This window comes from Macaca mulatta, chromosome 17, assembly GCF_049350105.2.
Source record: "Macaca mulatta isolate MMU2019108-1 chromosome 17, T2T-MMU8v2.0, whole genome shotgun sequence".
Lineage (NCBI taxonomy): Eukaryota > Metazoa > Chordata > Mammalia > Primates > Cercopithecidae > Macaca > Macaca mulatta.
Window position 1 is genome coordinate 95867231 of NC_133422.1, and position 20311 is coordinate 95887541.

A 20311-nucleotide genomic window follows, 5' to 3' on the forward strand; every position below is an offset into this window, starting at 1 on the left:
ATAAATATTTCTAAGTGATATTGCCACATTGAACAGCTTAAAGAGAAACACATTTTTCATGATTTTAAAAAAGTTTCAAGGCACAGGGGCAAGATCACTGAAGAAACCAAGACCCCCCCCCCCAAAAAAAAAAAAAAGAAAAAAAAAATAGAGCATTCCAACAAAAGCCAGCCAAGCTAAAAGTCTCATAGTCTTTCTGCCAAGATCTTTGACTAGTTTCATTCTTACATATTTTTCTAATTAAATATATGTGTATCCATGAATCTCCAACTCATGTATCCTATACACGTTAGTAGTCAATAAATACTTTTTAATGAGACTATGATGATATCTGGAACAAGCTGCCCATTGGAGTCTAATGACTCTTTAGAAACATCTTTATAGGCTTAAGTACAATAAAGACATAAATTGAATTCTCGGATATTGGGATTCCAATAAATAAAGTCCAGGATAATGCAAAGATGGACTGAGACCAAGACAGAAACCCAGTTACACTAGACTAGAGGACCTAAAGATAGACCTAATCTGGTAAAGATGATCTAATCTGATTCCTTTTTTTTTTTTTGAAGATAAGGAAAATGATGCTCACAGATGCCAAGTGATTATCCCAAAGTCACTCTATTAGTTTCTGGCACGGATTGAAGTAGCACCAGGCATTAGGACTCCAAAGTGAGTACTTTTCCAAAAAGTGCATCCTGCATTCAGTGAAGTCTACCCAGGATCTATGCAGGCATAGTTACACAGTAATCTGAGTATAATTGTCACACTTGATCTTAGCCAAAAGGCTGAGAAGTGACCTGAGTGCAATTTCCTTCAGTAAGGGTAATAAACTTCCTTAGAAGTACACTGTTCAAGGCCCAGAACACAGTGGACCTATTTGAAAAAGGAGCAATTAATTGTTAAATGAACCACGAACTAGAAGATAAGTTCTTCCACTTACCCTTTGTGTGCAAAGTAATTATCTTTACCTTGAGTTGATTTTTCTGTAATCTCATTATCTTACAAAGTGTTTTTCATGAAAGTATGAAGTATGTTGTTATTGATTCTTGACCCCAGCACCACCAAGGGCAATATACTATTTTTCTTGCCATGGTGCCGAAGAGACGGCCACTCTCTGCAAAAAGGATTCCTTCTAAAATTGCTTTTGAGAATTTTTCAACACATCACTTATCCTTATTTCAGAAGTTATCACTGAGGGCAATTATTTTTTTCCTGTATTTTTTTTTTCTCTTGAATATTTATTGTATCCAAAGGTGAGGAACACAAATTCCAAAGATGATTTCCTTAAAAATATGAGATTGTTGTATTTTTTTAAATGAAGGTGTCAGTGTGAAAACATGTACATATCCTAAAGATTCAACAGCAATAGGTGAAGAGTCAAAATGCCTGCCAGTATAAAAGAAATTTCACTGGACATGGCTTTCTTTCCCCAAAAGCAGTAGAACAGCTCATGATGAAGCCCAACAGATTTATTTTGGTATCTGGAGACTTAAAACGTAGGTGCACCTTTCAGCTGTCTTGGGCATGAACCAGCTGATGTTTTTTTCATCTGCTGCATTACATTCGATCAACACAGCTATCATGTGGTCAGTAGATGCTCGGGAACGTGGAGCTATGGGATTGTAATCTGTTGTCGTGAGATAAGCAATGTGGGCAAGAACGCTGGGGTTATCCTCTTTTCATTTCAGAGTCTCAGGAGAAAAAAAATCTAATTTCCACACAGCTCAACCACCTGAAAGCTCATATTGTGAGATGCACTAAATTATATTTGCGAACAAAGCTTTTTGTGACAGTGGGATCTGTGTGTTTCTAGCTGCTGAAATGAATAAACCAATGAAAGGTAGTGCCAACGAATACTTCTATTAGAGGCTGAAAATTAACTTGTGTCCTGCTTGAAGGGTGCCTTAACAGTTTTGTTGAGATTTTTATCTAGAAATTTAAATTCAAATGATAGCGTGCTTGAGATAGTGACTCAAGTGCACTTACTGACTTACATTGTCTGTAGGGTCTGTGCTCTTTATTTATTCAAACAAGGATTATTAGTGGCTTCTAAAGGTCTGATGCATTGGGGATTGAGTGGAGTAAGACATGGTTTCTTCCCTTAAGAACTGTATAATTGAGAGGGGAAGAAAAAGATGAACAGGATCAATTCTCAAAAAGGAAGAATATTGGCCGGGCGTGGTGGCTCATGCCTATAATCCCAGCACTTTGGGAGGCCAAGGTGGGCAGATCACTTGAGGTCAGGAGTTCCAGACCAGCTGGCCAACATGGTGAAATCCCGTCTCTACTAAAAATACAAAAATTAGTTAGGTGTGGTGATGGGCACCTGTAATCCCAGCTAGTCGGGAGGCTGAGGCAGAAGAATTGCTTGAATCTGGGAGGCGGAGGTTTCAGTGAACTGAGATTGTGCCACTGCACTCCAGCCTGGGCAACAGAGCAAGACCCCATCTCAAAACAAAAAAGAAAATAAAAAGAAAGGGAGGAATATTAACTATGGTGTGTAAGCAAAATATGGTAAAACTACTGAGGGGCAACAGAGAAGAGCCAATTTAGTCCTCTTGGGTGAATCAAGAAAAGTTTTGGGAAAATGAGAGCAACTGACCTCAGTATAATGCAGAGGAGTAGAGTTTCAGTGGAAAGAAGGCAGAGAGGAAGGTGCTTCTCTGAACTACCTATTAGCATGTTATTCCATTTTTCTGCCCTGATCATTTTATTTTCTTTACTGGTTTCCACCAACTCTTTACAAATTAAGAAAACTCATCTTTTATCTGCCATGTATGTTCAATGCATTTTCCCCTATACATTTCTTACATTTTTGCAAAGATCAGTTTTACATTTCAGTGTGGTCTAATTTGTCATTCCTTTTAAGTGTTTTTATTTTGCTTAAAAAGACTTCTCTCACTGCATGATTAGACAGAAATTTACCCGTGGTTTTATGCAGTAGTTTTACACTTTCCTTGTTTTATTATTTTAAACATGTTGAACCTGAAGTGGCTGTTTAAACCAGTTTAAGTCTGAAATTTATTTTGGTATAAGTAATGAGACAGGAATTTTTTGTTTTCACTTCTGATGGTGTTACGCCTATCCCTAGTTAGGATTTCTTGATTTATCCACTTCAGATATAGACTTCTGCTATGATATGTGAAGATTTCATTCAGCCACAACACCTCTCCCCACTTCCCTTAACCAATTCTAAATTTGTATGTAAATCTCTATTTCTTTTTCCATCAAACTAGAAAGACTTAACCCCTTCCAGTGTGAGATGAAGTTATTACCACTGCCACCTGTCAGGTCACCTTTTCTCTCTGCTTTCATTTTCCATCTTGTGTCGTGTATACATTTACATCCTCAAGTTTCACTATATATATATAGATAGATAGATATAGATAGATAGATAGATAGATATAGATATAGATATAGATATTTTTTGAGACGGAGTCTCACTCTGTTGCCCAGGCTGGAGTGCAGTGGCACAATCTCCGCTCACTGCAAGCTCCGCCTCCCGGGTTCCTGCCATTCTCCTGCCTCAGCCTCCCGAGTAGCTGGGACTAGAGGCGCCCGCCACCACACCCAGCTAAATTTTTGTATTTTTAGTAGAGACGGGGTTTCACCATGTTAGCCAGGATGGTCTCGATCTTCTGACCTCGTGATCCGCCCACCTCGGCCTCCCAAAGTGCTGGGATTACAGATGTGAGCCACTGCGCCTGGCCAGACAATATTTACATTTGTTTTTTTCTATCGTAATTGGGTCATCTGTGCTTCTCAGCAAGTTGACAATCAACATGTTGATAGTCAATGTTTCCTATGAAAACATTGCTCACTGTTGGTCAAGGTAATGTTCTAAAATTATACTTTCCCCTCCAAGACTCTGATATAATGACATGTAAGGTATTAGACAGTAAATGGTCAAGGTTAAATGGAACCTTTCTTACTTTCCATTAATTGCTCAGAATCTGGGCCAATTTAACTCACGCTATTTGAGCCATTGTTAATGCAATTTTTGGTTTGGTTTTGTTTTTGCTGAGATTTTCTGTTTCTCACTTGTCCTATTGGGAAAATAAATATATTCTTTCTTTCTTCTACCTCAAGTAGCTTCCATATTCTCACGCATTACACTTATCATTCAGAATAAACCCTTCTTACTATTCTACATATGTTCTTCTTTAAACCATCAATTGCCCAGAAACCATTTGATTCTTACTCTCATAGATAGTGTTCTTGAGGTCCTCTCACTACCTGTTCTAATTTGAACTAATTTTTTTCTAGACTGGTTCCACAGTTACCATAATTTCCACTTTTAACACTTTTATCTAGATCTTTTGTTCTTTCTAATACAGTGGCAGAGAATTATTCCAAATATCTCATCCCACTCATTAGTGTCCTTTTTCAATTTATCAACCAGGTTTTCTTCTCTGTGTTTTACTGTCTCAGTAATGAGGAGAGGGGTATAGGGAGAGAAGTATTAGCTGAGGCTGTGTATGGACAATTATGCTTGAAATATCAGACTTCAGATATTTCTTCAATTCAGGTAGGTTCAGGCAATCTTTATTGCAGCCAGAACTAATCAGTCCTAAGCGTTCACTTCCCCAAACTCACTGGCCTCTCTCCAGCCATCATTCCCACTCCACTGACTCCAGGTGAGGGAGAAGTCAGTGTCCTCCTATTGGTTTTGGTTCTCTGTATGGGCGAATAGGACAACTCCTGGGGCTTTCGACACCCCTCTTCATCCTGAGCCTCCTGTACTCTTGAACCTTCTGCTTTCATCTCTTCATATTTTCATTATGCTACATTTTTGTAGCAGAATGAGAGATGATTCATTTTCAGAAGGTATGACATTTTGCCTTCACTCTCAAGCCTTCTCAGCTGAAAAAAATAAAAATGGTGAGCTCTAGTGCCTCTGGAATAAGTGGCTTCTACCCAGAAGTGGTTCTTATCACTTTCCAGGGCTCTGCATAGGCCCTTGGCCAGAAACTTCACAGATTGGAGGATTTGAGTATACGATTTAGTGCTTCTCCAACTTTTATTCTTCTTAACTTCTTCTTCTAGAAGACAGTCTTAAGGGATGAACCTAGAGTGTTCTGGGCTCTCTCTCATTCTCTTCTCCTCCTCCTTCCTCTTTCTCTTTTCTTTCCTCCTAGCTGCTTTTCAGAGAAAACGGCATGAAATTGTAGCTCTTCCTTACTGCGGTTATGCTGGTGTAATTTTCTCAGGTCATTTTATTCATTTCCTTAGGTTTTAGGGGCAGAGAAGTGGGTAATTTTGCCCTATTTTTCTATTTTACCCCTCAAGTCCAAACCTATACACATAAGTAGGGGTAAACAACTGTGTTTACAAGTGCTATTTTGTTTGCTGCTAGTAACATCATCACATATTAAACATCACTATACAGGTTAATCACTGTTAATACTGCAGATGCCTCCCTGCTGATAACTGCACCAGGGATGAGTAGTTTACTTAAGAATGGTCCAGTTTGCTATGAGGTGATCAGGACCAAGCAACTCTACCCTGCCAGGAAAGAATTAAGTAAATCAAAAGCATCTCCAGTGAATTTAAATGGAAAACTATGAAGAAAAATCAGATTGCCAACAGTAGACTCTGGAAGTGAACAAATGAATAGAGATCAGCCACGCAGTTGAGTGGGGCAACAAAAGGGAAATTACAAAGTCAAAGTTGCCGGCACATTGATGTTCCCAGGAATCAGTCTCTGCACGAACAGAATTTAAGTGGAAAAGAAAACGTATTGAATAAACAGACTGCAATGATTTTCACCTAATGGAGAAGAAAGATTTTGAAAACCGTAAGCTGAGTTCAGTTCTTCTTTCTAATTAGACTGTATCATCTTCCTTGGATATATGAGAACAGGGTGAGAACCAGAGAGTAGAGGGTGAAAGCACAACAGGAGAGTGTGAGGAAGAGAAATGTCACAGGGATGCTCCGGGTGAAAACACAGAGAAAAGCGGTACACTACAGAGCCACAAAATCCAATGCCAGCCCTTTGCATGCTCCTTTGCTGGTTTCTCCTCAATTTCCTAACGTCTAAACGTTGCAGAGCTTCAGGGCTTGACCTCAGATCTTTTCTTGTATCTCAGTACTCTCTACCTGCTTGATCTCATCCATTATAATGCCTTTAAATCCCATGTATGTACTAATGACTTCTGCAGTTGTATTTCCAGTCCCACCTCCAGAATCAACTCTACATTTTTACTTGGACGGATGTTAGATAACAGGAATCTCAAGTATGTGATGTCTCATATTAAACTCCTCTTGCCCCACTTTCAAACCTGTTCTTTCTGCACTCCCTCCTAGCCAAGAAAATGGCAAATCCATTCTTCAAGTTATTCAGGCCAATAACCCTGAAGACATCTTTGGTTCATCTCATTTTCTCACATCCTACATCCAATCTTTCAGGAGATCCTGCTAAATCCAACCTTAGTCCTTGCTTCCAGTTCTGCATTTGTCCCCGATCTTCCTTGATATTACTACTAAAACAGAAAACAGTTTTCCCCTAAGTGCCCTCACATTTTGGTGCTGTAATTTCTGGTTATAAGTTGAGATTAAGAGCATTGGATAAAAATAAGACCACCAAAGAGGGAAGAAAGGAGGATAAGCAAAAGCCTCTATAGCTTCTCTTTTGTTCCTAGCATCCCTTAAACATCAACATAGGTGGGCTAGGCCACATTGCCTCCACCAGGCTTCCCACAGAGCCACTGAGGACCCATGCCACAGGGCCATGGCAGAGCCAGATCATCAATAGCAGAAGATCCTTTTCTCTCTCAAGCCCCGAGGACTCATTTCTGACCCTAAATATCTCTAATAGACTTCCTTAGAGTTAGGTGAAGGCCAAGCAAGGGTATTTTCCTATGCTGAAATAAACAGGCTGAAAGATCTTGCAAAGGAGTTTTAAGCCCTTAAAAATATCATGGATGACCTTTGAAATTTGATGACTCAATGCATATTTTGGTATTTTAGTATGTGTGGATATCAATTTAAGTTAAAACATAGTCAAATATTCAGAAAAAGTAGAATGGTTAAACATCTTAGGTTCTGGTCAAAATAGAGTAAGTAGAATATATAGTACTATACCTTTGCTATATTTATATGCCAATATAGATATAGCTATATGCTATATCCCAAGCACAAAGATATGATTTTGTGTGCATATAAATGCTTGAAAGTGTATACAATAAACCTGTAGCTCTCAGGACTGGAATGGAAAGGACTAAGGAACTAGGGAAGGGGTGTATATATATATATATTACTTTTAAAAGAAGTAGGTTTTGGAGATACAATTTGCATACCATAAAGTTCACCTTTTAAAGTGTACAATTAAGTGGGTTTTAGTTTATTCATAGGGTTGTCCAGCCATTACCACTATCTAATTTGAGAACATTCTCTTTATCCCCCCAAAAAAGCTACACACTTGTTAGCAGTCATTCCCCATTCCTACCTCTCTCAGCCTTTGGAAATCAATCATCTACTTTCTGTCTCTATGGCTTTTTGTACTCTGGATATTTTCTTTTTTTTTTTTTTTTTTTTTTTTTTGAGATGGAGTCTTGCTCATCGCCCAGGCTGGAGTGCAGTGGCACCATCCCAGCTCACTGCAAGCTCCGCCTCCCGGGTTCACGCCATTCTCCTGTCACAGCCTCCCGAGTAGCTGGGACTACAGGCGCCCACCACCACACCTGGCTAATTTTTTGTATTTTTAGCAGAGACGGGGTTTCACCGTGTTAGCCAGGATGGTCTCGATCTCCTGACCTCGTGATCCGCCCACCTCGGCCTCCCAAAGTGCTGGGATTACAGGCGTGAGCCACCGCGCCCGGCCTGGATATTTTCTATAAATGGAATCAGGCAATATGTGGCCAGGGTTCATCCATGTTGTAGTATGCATTAGAACTTCATTCCCTCTTGTTGCCAAATAATATTTTATTACTGGATATACCACATTTTATCTATTTATCAGTTGATATTTGGGTTGTTTCCACCTTTTGGTTATTAAGAATAATGCTGTTATGAACATTTGCATACAAGCTTTTGTGTAAACATATGTTTTGATAAATTACTTTTGGCTTGATACTTTTTAAAATGTTTGTACTAAAATACATGTAAAATGTACATTTTTTCATTTAAAAATATATACACTAAAAATGTTAAAATGTGGTGGGGAATACAACTGGTACCATCCACATATAACTTTGATTTTACAACATAACTTGTATCTACTTTTTAAACCTTTAACTGGTTTCAAGAACTCTTTCTCTACAAAAAAAGTTGTTTTCAAAATAAAACCCACTTGAAAATTTATATAGTAGCTCAACCTTTTTAGTGAAAGAGTCCCTGTTATGTCTTCCTATAAGACAGCCCTCAAATAGAAGACTTGCCTCGATGGTACTCACTGAGTGTAAAAGCGACATCTCTCCTGCTTTTAATTGCCTTAATGATTCACCTACTCAGTCTCCTTGTTTCTTTTTTCCCCAAACAGCAATAATTAGAATAGTTTCATCTTCAGAAAAACCCACTGACCTCATAATCTGTTAATATTTTGTTTTATAATTCCTTTGATTTAAAACTTATTCATCTATTCAAAACTTCAGCAATTTTTAGGATAATATTGATATACGGTAAATGTTGGACATATCTAATGTTGGGGTTACATTTCTAAAAAGTATATTGATTGGCAAAGTCATAACTGACAGGATGAAGATCTTATGGAGAATTAGAGGTTAAGGAAAACCAATGAAAACGACATGAAATGTATTTAAAATCCCACGGTAAATAAAAGCTCCAAGAGCCACAACTTACTGTGGCTAAACTAAATGGTACGTAAATACAAATACTGTGGATTTGGAATTTGCAGTATAAATATAGTACTGTTTGTTAAAGCCATTGACCGTAGCTATTTCTTTATTTCAAATCCCTCCAATTCAATCACACTCTTCCCAGTTCTTCAAATTCCATCTCTCTGTTTTTGTTTGTTTGTTTGTTTGTTTTTTGTGAAACCCTCAGGAAAAATATCAATTCCTAGGTGAATCCGATGCTCCATGGCTGCACCTAGCCATCCAGCTGCCCTGTTGGAGAGCGCTATATCCCAGGGAAATGGGTTCCCTTCTCACACAGCCTCCAAAGTGACTTCGACATTGCCAGCAAAGCTTCTGCTCCCATTGGTACATGTGCCTATCAGTCAGGAGCTTTTCAAAGCTTCTCCCCCTGGTATAACTTCAGCCACCTCCATCACTGCTCTCTCTAAAGAGATCACCTTTCTAGAAGGAATGGCTGAGGGACCACGTTTAAGATAGAGATTGAATCACTGAATATGCAGACCAGGATGCTCTGTAAGCCGGCAGATCAGTGAGGCCAAGAACCAAGTACCCAGCCTCTGCTTTCACAGGGTCTGAGTCTAAGTCACCGACTTACTTAATGGCTTTGGGTAAAACACGCAGCCGTCCTGAGACCAGTCTTCCTCAAATATGCAATCCCAATGTCACCCAAAAATTGTTTTGAAAATCAAAATAACATATATGTGAATACTTTAAAAATAATAAAGCATTATATAAAGAATAGTTTAAATAATAATTTTGAAATCGGCCTTAAAAATATTGTAACAAGGAAAAGCAACTTCTATCCCACTGGTTGAATTCCAGAATTCCTATGTATTCTTTTTTTTTTTTTTTTTTTTTTTTTTTTTTGAGACAGAGTTTCACTCTTGTCACCCAGGCTGGAGTGCAATGGCACGATCTCGGCTCACTGCAGTCTCCACCTTCCAGGTTCAAATGATTCTCCTGCCTCAGTCTCTTGAGTAGCTGGGATTATAGGTGCCTACCACCACAACTGGATGATTTTTATAGTTTTTAGTAGAGACAGGGTTTTGCCATGTTGGTCAGGCTGGTCTTGAACTCCTGACCTCAGGTAATCCACCCGCCTCAGCTTCCCAAAGTGCTGGGATTACAGGCATGAGCCACTGTGCCTGGCCCAGAATTCCTATGTATTATTTATGACTTAAAATGTTTTGTCATATATGGTGTGATTCCATTTTTATAAAGTTCAAAAATTATACACGATAAACTATTTTTTAAAGAAATTTCTTTTAGATACATAATTTTGAAAGTTTGACAGTGTTTTCAAAGACATTATTTCTTTTCATCTTTGAAGTACACAATACATATCTTCCAGCTATAAAGGTCTACTATTCTATGATCTATTAATTGATAATGGTAGTCAATTGGAAAATTTTGTTTTTTTTAATAATATACTTTCCAGTCTATTTTTCCAAGCCAGATCTTACCTATAAAAGTTAAACAAAGAGGCTACAGTGACTTGTTATTAATAGGTGCTATGAATTGCCTTTTGGTGCTGTCAACTCATCAGGGTCTTCTATTGAATTAACAGTAAAACTTGCGGAGTTGGCAAATTTACTGAAGATAAGGAGGCAAGTAAATTAAGTGCTTTGCTCTATGTCTTAAGTCATCACTTGATGGGATGTTAAAACACAATGGAACACTAACTGAATTTTGGTGTAGGGTCCTGCTCTGGGGAGTTTAATTATGAGTGACTTTTAAATGATAAAGTTTTTGTACCTATTTTTATATATCTCTCTCTATGTATGAACTCTTTTGAAGTTAGAGATCTGTTGAAGTCAATTACCTTTGTGTTAATAGAACTCAGGCATTTAAAATATCAATATATCTATAAAATAATTCCTTATTCCTTGTGATTTCGGAGGAAATAAAGTTGAAACTGGTGGTTTCAATTAATTCTGTGTCTGCCTTTTATGTTGGCAAGAAAGACCAAGTTGTTCTTGTTTCAAAATGAACCCACATTATTTATTTTGCTTTTACAATTCCCAAAATATGCTTGTTGCCAAGCATTCCACTTAAATGAATAAAGAGAGAGGAGAAAAAAACTGTTTATTGTTCAAATTTTAGATGACTAAGGAAAAGTCTCACTGAATCTAGACTAATGTCATTGGCCTTAAATGTCAAGATGAGCTTGAACATAATTAGAAGCAAAGCAGACATCAGAACATTATGCCCATTCCAGCAGCAAATTACTTTACTTAAGTAGAGTCTACCCTTAAATATAATTTCAAGAGTAAAAGAAAAAAAAATAACAGAAGCACATTGGCAAAAACCAGCGAATCTTTTTGCTAGTTATGAAAATATACGTAGGTATGTCCAATTGTCTCTTTCCTTGGTTATGCTTGGGTTAACTTTTATGTATTATACCATAAATGACAACTGGACAAGATCATGAATTTGTACTAGGATTTCACTGCAGCCAAGATGAAATGACGTGAGAACAGGCACTGAACCAGGACTAGCATTTGTATGGTGCTTTGCAGTTCCACAGTAGTTGTCCATTATTTAATATAATCTTACCAATGACCCTTTGAAGTGATTACTGTAGGTATAATGGCCCCTACTGCAGGTGGAGAGCTGAAGTACACAGGGTTTAAATCATGAACTCCAGCTTACAGGTAGCAAATAGTGTTGCTTAGTATCCAGTCTGAGATCTCTTGACTTTGATTTCCTGCTGTCCTTTTGGGTGTTACAGGTAGAAGACATTTAAGATCTAATAATTACTGATCGCTTTCCATTATTAAAATGAACAACAATATACATGCATATTCTCAGCAATATCTAAAAATTTTAATCCTCTTTTTTCTAGCATAGTCCTGGGTACCTATCTTGCACTCCATACAATGCTTGGCTGATTAATGAAAAATAGATATCCTCAGTATTTTTCACTCTTTGCTAAAATAAGCGCTACTGATGAACATTTTTACATATGATCACATAATCGTTTTATTTTTATGAAAATATAAAATTACAAAATATATTTTAATAAAATTATTTCAGTAATTTGGGACTTAAAGTTCCTGCATTAGAAATATTTATTTTAAGGAAAAATATCAAGATCGACCGAATGAACTTATATTTTACTCCTGACAATCTTTCTTGCAGAGCATGGTATTTTTAGTTGAAAGGTATACTTCCCACTGGTTATGTTAAAATAATTTTGAACTGCAACGGTCTAGCTGACAACAAACAGCTGTGAAAATGAGACCTGGAGATTTATGCAAATGGGGGACTTTTGAATTAATGCTCTTCATGGAACAGACTGTCAAGTTTCTTGGAGTACTTATGACCTATTTCTTAATAAGAGATTTTGCTAATGTCAGCCACATTAAATTTTTGTAATGTAAGTTATGCATTTCACTGGCAAATATGTGCTACAAAATTGTACATGAAGTTGATATTTTCATTTCATTACAATGATAATTTACTAATATATACAAAACAGTGCTCCAAAAAACACGGATGTATGCCCCATTGTTAAATGGAGGACTAATTAAAAATACTTCCATAACTATAACAGCACAGAATCTACATAGGAAATTTCACTATGTTCTCTTATTCATTTGTATAACTATGCTCAAGAATAAGATTTTTCTATTTAGCTTTAAATAGAAAGCAGCTTTGGTCAGAGAAATGCTTATGTTTTGCATATTAAAATAAACAACACTTCAGACATGGAGTTTGCCTGGCTATTGTTCCTCTCTTTACAAATGTGGATATGTGACTATTATTTTCTCTGCTCGTTCCTCATGCCAAATACTTAATTTTTAGAAGTCTTAAATGTGAGATTTTGTAAAATCTCACCCAATTCCTGCCGTCCTTCCTCCCCGTATCTTTCTCTTATCATGTGAAAAAGTAACCTGATTATCAACTTTGATTTCTCATACGTCTTCGCTAAGTTCACAAATAAAGAGCTTTAGCAAAAATGATGTGGTCTTTTGCAGATATAAATTTCAAAGCCACACTTCTAACACTGCTTATTTAGTACTTTAATACCTTAAAAATAAACTTGATAGCTGTTGATGAATAAACACTTAATTGAAATTATTTGACTTTAATAAAACATTTTACAAGTCAAAAACCTAAATTAGTTTTAATGTAAATATAACTAGCATGTCCGTGTGTGTGTGTGTATTTTCTTTCTTTTAGACATGCACTTGCCATTTAAAAAATGTTTTTTTCTCATTGATATTTAACTATAAATTAAGGTTTTATAACTATTTATCAATCAACCTGTTTCTACTTTTGAAGATTTTCATAGTAAAATATCTGAAAATACCAAAATATATGAAGAATAAAATAATCCAAACAGTTTATATATATATACACACACACACACATATACATAACAAAAATGTATGTATATTGTTTTATAATTTAAACATTCTATCAGTTTGTTTCCAGGCATATAAATGTACTTGAATCAAAATTGAATTCAGCTGCCAATATAGTTTCGTGTAATTTTAAATATTTTATCATCACCATTTCTCTCCCTCATGACTTACATCACTAATTAGTCTATAAAAATATAGTTTTGATAACTGTATGATAAACCACTATATATCAAAATTTACTGAGTCATTCTACTATGGTTGGACAGAAAAATTATTTCAAAATTTTCAAAACATTAAATAATGCAACAAAAACATTTTTTGAAGATCAATCTTTGTAGGCATCTCAGGTTACTTAGGAGAGATTTCTATAAATGCAATTACGAGGTCAAGGGATAAGATGCTTGTTAGTGTCATTTTATTTAATAAGAAACCAATTCTCAGAAAAGTTACACAAATTTTCACCGTCGCATGCCTGTGTGCACATCACAGTGTCTCTGCTTCCTTGCCAGCAGGGTGCATTGTCGATAACAAAAACCAAATATAGCAAATAAATCTTGCCCATTTGACATTTTCTTACTGAAATGGTAAGTTAAAGTTGTAGTTCACATTTTCCTTTGTTTAAAAAATATTTTTGGTGGTTATTTTTGGCTTGTTTAAAAGTTCAAATTCATTCTTCTTTGTAACTGCTTTTATTCTTTTAGGTTTAGGTGGTCTTTGACTATCCAATATTAAGATTTTATTTCTTTCTGTTCTCTACATTTTCATTCTTTAAATATCCTTGCTCTAATTAATCAAGAAAATGTTTTGATACATAATAGGAGAGGGCGTTAGTATTCCCAACTTAACTTGTTTAACGAGTCTTTTAATCATTCATTGTGATACTTTGTTAATATTGTTTGAGTGAATATATGGTGACATGGTTTGTATGTGTGTCCTTTCCAAATCCCATGTTGAAATGTGATCTCCAGTGTTGGAGGTGGGGCCTGGTGGGAGATGTTTAGGTCACGGGGCAGATCTCTCACAAATGGCTTGGTGCTGTCTATGATAACAAGTGACGTCTTGCTCTAAGCTCTAAATTCACGGGAGATCTGGTTGTTTGAAAGAGTTGGCACCTCCTCCTCTCTCTTTTGTTTCTGTTCTCACCATGTGAAACTGCTTGCTCCCCTTTTACCTTCTGCCATGACTGGAAGCTTGCTGAGGCCTCACAAGGAGCAGATGCTGGTGCTACGCTTCCTGTACAGCCTGCAGAATGGTGAGTCAATTAAACCTCTTTGCTTTAGAAACTGCTCAGTCTCAGGTATTTCTTTATAGCAATGCAAGAATGGGCTAACACCTATGTGTTTGCCCATTCATCATCCGTCTGTGGACCGTAAGTCATACTCTTCTAATTATTGTAGCTTCATATGTTTTCTTGTTGGTTCTCATCAATTTCTGGTGCTGGTCCTCACTGCTTCTTTTTTATAACATCCATAATTTTCCTTAATGAAGTCGTTTTGAGAATGATATTAGATACATGTGGATATCTATGTGTGTGTGTGTGCACCTCTCTCTCTGTGTATATCCATCCATCTATTTTTCTGCAAGGCTCTTGTCGTAAGGTCTCACACATAAAAAAGCAGTCACATAGCGTAACCATCACTATTAATAACATCCAGCAAAATGTCTTTCTGGACTTGATCAGGAAGAATTATGCTTCCCTAGGAACGAGTTTCTACCTCATAATCATTGTAGAACTTGTATAAACATGTTTGTCTATCAAAGTGTATATTTGCTAGAAAAATTAGTCACACTTGTGCCGGGACTCTGGGAAACATGAATGTCCTCATGATGAGCTTTTTAGGTTTGGAGTGCCATTTTTTGTTTCCATCTGAATTTGTATATTTTTAGATTAATTACTTTAAATTTTGATTAAATTTATTTGACCTGGATATAATTAGTGCTGGACACATTATATTCTGTTAGAACAAGGCCAAATATAATAAACATTTCTTTTTACTTATTGTTGAATTGGCAGCAACTCTAAGATGAAGATAATCTTTGTTTAGTAAACAATACAGGAAAGTTCTTCCTCACTCTTCAAGAGAGTGTTGTCTTTCCTTTCATTTGCTGTACCTTTGCATAATCCCACTGGCTTTGCTTCTTTTTACTCAACTTGAAATGACTTGGTTTATCCCAAGAGACAGGGAATGTGACATTTGTCTAGACTGCTAACAGAATTCACTTTTTGGTGGTTTATATTAATATGCATACTTTATTGCTAACTTTGTAGAGTTCTCACAGGAATTTATCAAGTATATTTCTGTCGGATTGAGGCAGGATTTTTATATTTTGCCTGTTGCCTTTTTCTCTGGAATTCTGAAAACTAAAATGACACCGCAAAGAAGCAACAGCAAAAACCACAGCAGCAATACTGCAGAACTCCATCTAAACTAGCTACTAAGGTTCTTTCTGTATCTGGTCCCAGCTGCTCTGCTTTGTCTTTTGTATTGCACAATATAAGATTATAGGATGCAGCCCATTAGCTTCCATTTGCTCAGGGGGTCCCTCTCTCCTTCCCCACCCCCACCTACACACACATGTGCTCAGCCAGATGCATGCTCACACATGTTCACACATTATGCTTTATCTCATAATGCTTCCTGGAAATTAACATTTCAACATTGATTCCTAGAAAACCTGTTAGAGACAGTCCTCTGCAGAGATAGGCATTTTAGTCTTCTGGCATGCTAAGACTCTGGGTGTTACGTCCAAGAGGTGTACACCCAAGAGAAAGAATGAATACACATATCATTGGTTGAATGGTCTCTGTTTCATTCCATATATGTAATAGTTAATGATAAGCTATTTCAGCTTCTGGAAATAACTTGTCAGTTTGTGTTATTTTTCTGTAATATGATTTTTTTACCTTTTGCATTTTTTTGGAAAGTTGTAAAAGACTGATTAAAAATAATCTTCTAAACTGGAATTGGGGACTATTTTTAAAGTTTTAAACTTTGTATACAACACAGAAAACTGAGTGCCCACCATTCCATTAATTCTCCAGTCATTTACTCTTGGATGTTGAGCTAATTCTCCAGTCATTTACCCTTGGATATTGGGCTACGTGAGTGCTGCTAGGAATTCAGCATGCCATGCTAAGACATGGGCTTTCCATGCATTTAAGAAGAACAACTGCTACTACTTGTTAAGTGCCTGTTTACATGGCAGGCTCAGCGCTAACTACTTTGCATCGATTACTTCCTTTAACCCTCCTACCAATCCTCTAAGTTACGTATTTTCCTGTTTTATTGATAGGAAATTGTGTGTAGCCATGAGGGACCGACAATAGAGTCTCATTAAAGGTTGTATTTTTTGTAGGCAAGACTACATAAATCACGTGCCTGTTTTGTTGTTCAAAATTCCATCAACGTTCTTTATGCAGTGGAGCTAGAAGGTGTACAAACACAAACAAATGTATGAACTGCCCTCTTTTTGTAGGCAAGACTCAACAAAATATTTAATAACACAGTCATGTTTTCATCACTGAAAACATACCTGTGGAAGCTCATTCTAATGGAATGAGACAATACTTTTCATTAATGACTTTCACTTATTTTTAAAGTTTGAACAATGGAACAGTCTGATTATTAAAATAATATTAATAAAATTATTAAATAAAGTAATATTATTGTAAAATGACAATTAAATAGTTGGGAAATTGCAAGTAAGATGATTGGTGGAAAACTATCAAAATAAGATGAGGTGCAAAAATAGATTCTCCCTGAAAGAGTACACTTCTAGGGTTAGGGGTAGAAACAGGATGCTTTATTCAAGGAAAGTCATAATTCTGATCATTGCAGTTCAGTGGACCAGTGATATTAATATACAACAGCAGGAAAAGATGGTCAACTTTATGTGATTCATCCTCTAAAAGGAAGTACACAGGATATTATTTTATCATTTCATCATTATGCCACTGATGAGTCACCACAAAAATAAATTCAAACAGGAGCAAGGAAAAAACCCTAATGTTATAAAGGAAATAAAGAAAGTTAATGCTACAGCTTTTTTTCCGGGGGGGGAGGGAGACAATTACAAAAACTATATATATATATATATCTCTTGGGATTACTTTAAAATTAGATGAATTGTTAGTTTCTATTGCAGAGTCACGCTTACACATGGATAACAATTTGGCCTAAAGCTTCAGACGAGACTCAGTTTTATGAGACTGTAAAAGATTTGACACAGTAATAGCCTCAGAAAAAAAAAAACAATACCTCCAAAGATGCCTGAAATTTATCAACTGATCATAAATTCTTGTCTTTCATCAATAAAAACGAATTTCATTCAATGAAAATACCTCCTCAGAGAAATAACATTTCTTCCAGTATAACTTTCCTCAAAATAGCTCTTCTGCTATTCTCCAAGAAAAAAAAGAGTAAAAATCTTCAAAGGCTCCCTTGTGTCCCAATTCCAACCATTGAAGACCCTCCATGTCTGGTTTCCCATTGCTACTGCCATCCTTTGGTCATATGTCCCCTCCATGCCTGTGATTCTCCATGTTTCTAATTTACTCATTTGTTTTTTCTTATAAGGAATGCCTTCATCTAATGCCATGACCCAAATCCCTATCTGTTGAAATTATATTCACCCCTAAAGACAAATCTTTATAAAGCTCTGCAGACCTCCTTCTCTGGAAGCAATATTTTCCTCTTATTAAATGAACTGATATTTGGAAGCACTAAGCACAGAGTAAATTCCCAGAATTTTAAAATACTCTCCCAAGCGTCTTTGCTATTACTTTAGAACTGAGTACACCTATTGTAGCATATGTCACCTTTGGCTTACTTGAGATCTTTCTTATGTGTTCTACTATGGGATACGTTGTTCCAGTTCTTCCTTGGGTTCTTGACAATGCTATAGTTAAAGAGGGCAGTGACTACATTTTTTTCATGTCTGTATACTTCCTAGCTCCATTGCATAAAGAATGTTGATAGAATTATGAATGAAAAATCAACCCCATGCTTTATTTATCTTCATCATAAATAGGTACGAAAGATTTTGTGAAAGATGATTTTCAACGGTGTGGAAGACTGGGGGAGGATAAAGCTGAGGCTATGATATTCAAAGAGGACACAATATCCTCAATGCAAACAAAGGCAAAAGACTGTGAGGCTGCGGATGGTAAAGGCAAACACTGGGACGGCCTGCCCTAGATGGTGCTTATTTTAAAAAGTCTATCCATCTGATAGGAAGAATCAATATTGTGAAAATGGCCATGCTGCCCAAGGTAATTTATAGATTCAATGCCATCACCATCAAGCTACCAATGACTTTCTTTACAGAATTGGAAAAAACTACTTTAAAGTTCATAGGAACCAAAAAAGAGCCTGCATCGCCAAGACAATCCTAAGCCAAAAGAACAAAGCTGGAGACATCATGCTACCTGACTTCAAACTATACTACAAGGCTACAGTAACCAAAACAGCTTGGTACTGGTACCAAAACAGAGATATAGACCAATGGAACAGAACAGAGCCCTCAGAAATAATACCACACATCTACAACCATCTGATCTTTTTTTTTTTTTTTTTTTTCTCACTCTGTCCCCCAGGCTGGAGTGCAGTGGCACAATCTCGGCTCACCGCAAGCTCTGCCTCCTGGGTTCACGCCATTCTCCTGCCTCAGCCTCCCGAGTAGCTGGGACTACAGGTGCCCGCCACCGTGCCCGGCTAATTTTTTGTATTTTTAGTAGAGACGGGGTTTCATCATGGTCTCGATCTCCTGACCTTGTAATCCGCCCGCCTTGGCCTCCCAAAGTGCTGGGATTACAGGCATGAGCCACCACGCCTGGCCAACCATCTGATCTTTGACAAACCTGAGAGAAACAAGAAATGGGGAAAGGATTGCCTATTTAATAAACGGTGCTGGGCAAATTGGCTAGCTGTAAGTAGAAAGCTGAAACTGGATCCCTTCGTTACACCTTATACAAAAATTAATTCAAGATGGATTAGAGACTTAAATGTTAGACCTAAAACCATAAAAGCCTAGAAGAAACCCTAGGCAATACCATTCAGGACATAGGCATGGGCAAGGACTTCGTGTCTGAAACACCAAAAGCAATGGCAACAAAAGCCAAAATTGACAAATGGGATCTAATTAAACTAAAGAGCTTCTGCACAGCAAAAGAAACTACCAGCAGAGTGAACAGGCAACCTATAGAATGGGAGAAAATTTTTACAATCTACCCATCTGACAAAGGGCTAATATCCAGAATCTACAAAGAACTTAAACAAATTTACAAGAAAAACAAACAAAAACCCCATCAAAAAGTGGGCAAAGGATATGAACAGACACTTCCCAAAAGAAGACATTTATGAAACCAACAGACACATGAAAAAATGCTCATCATCACTAGCCATCAGAGAAATGCAAATCAAAACCACAATGAGATACCATCTCACACCAGTTAGAATGGGAATCATTAAAAAGTCAGGAAACAACAGGTGCTGGAGAGGATGTGGAGAAATAGGAACACTTTTACACCGTTGGTGGGACTGTAAACTAGTTCAACCATTGTGGAAGACAGTGTGGTGATTCCTCAAGGATCTAGAACTAGAAATACCATTTGACCCAGCCATCCCATTACTGGATATATACCCAAAGGATTATAAATCATGCTGCTATAAAGACACATGCACACGTATGTTTGCTGCAGCACTATTCACTATAGTAAAGACTTGGAACCAACCCAAATGTCCATCAGTGATAGACTGGATTAAGAAAATATGGCACATATACACCATGGAATACTATGCAGCCATAAAAAGGATGAGTTCATGTCCTTTGTAGGGACGTGGATGAAGCTGGAAACCATCCTTCTGAGCAAACTATCGCAAGGACAGAAAACCAAACAATGCATGTTCTCACTCATAGGTGGGAATTGAACAATGAGAACACTTGGACACAGGGTGGGGAACATCACACACCAGGGCCTGTTTTGGGGTGGGAGGGATAGCATTAGGAGTTATACCTAATGTACATGATGAGTTAATAGGTGCAGCACACCAACATGGCACAGGTATACATATGTAACAAACCTGCACGTTGTGCACATGTACCCTAGAACTTTAAGTATAATTA

General features: G+C 37.0%; 1 protein-coding gene across 2 annotated transcripts in view; it reads right to left on the reverse strand.

The window, feature by feature from the left end:
• NALCN (sodium leak channel, non-selective) overlaps positions 1 to 20311 on the reverse strand; it is a 354786-nt gene that overhangs the window by 139260 nt on the left and 195215 nt on the right. The window lies entirely within an intron of this gene.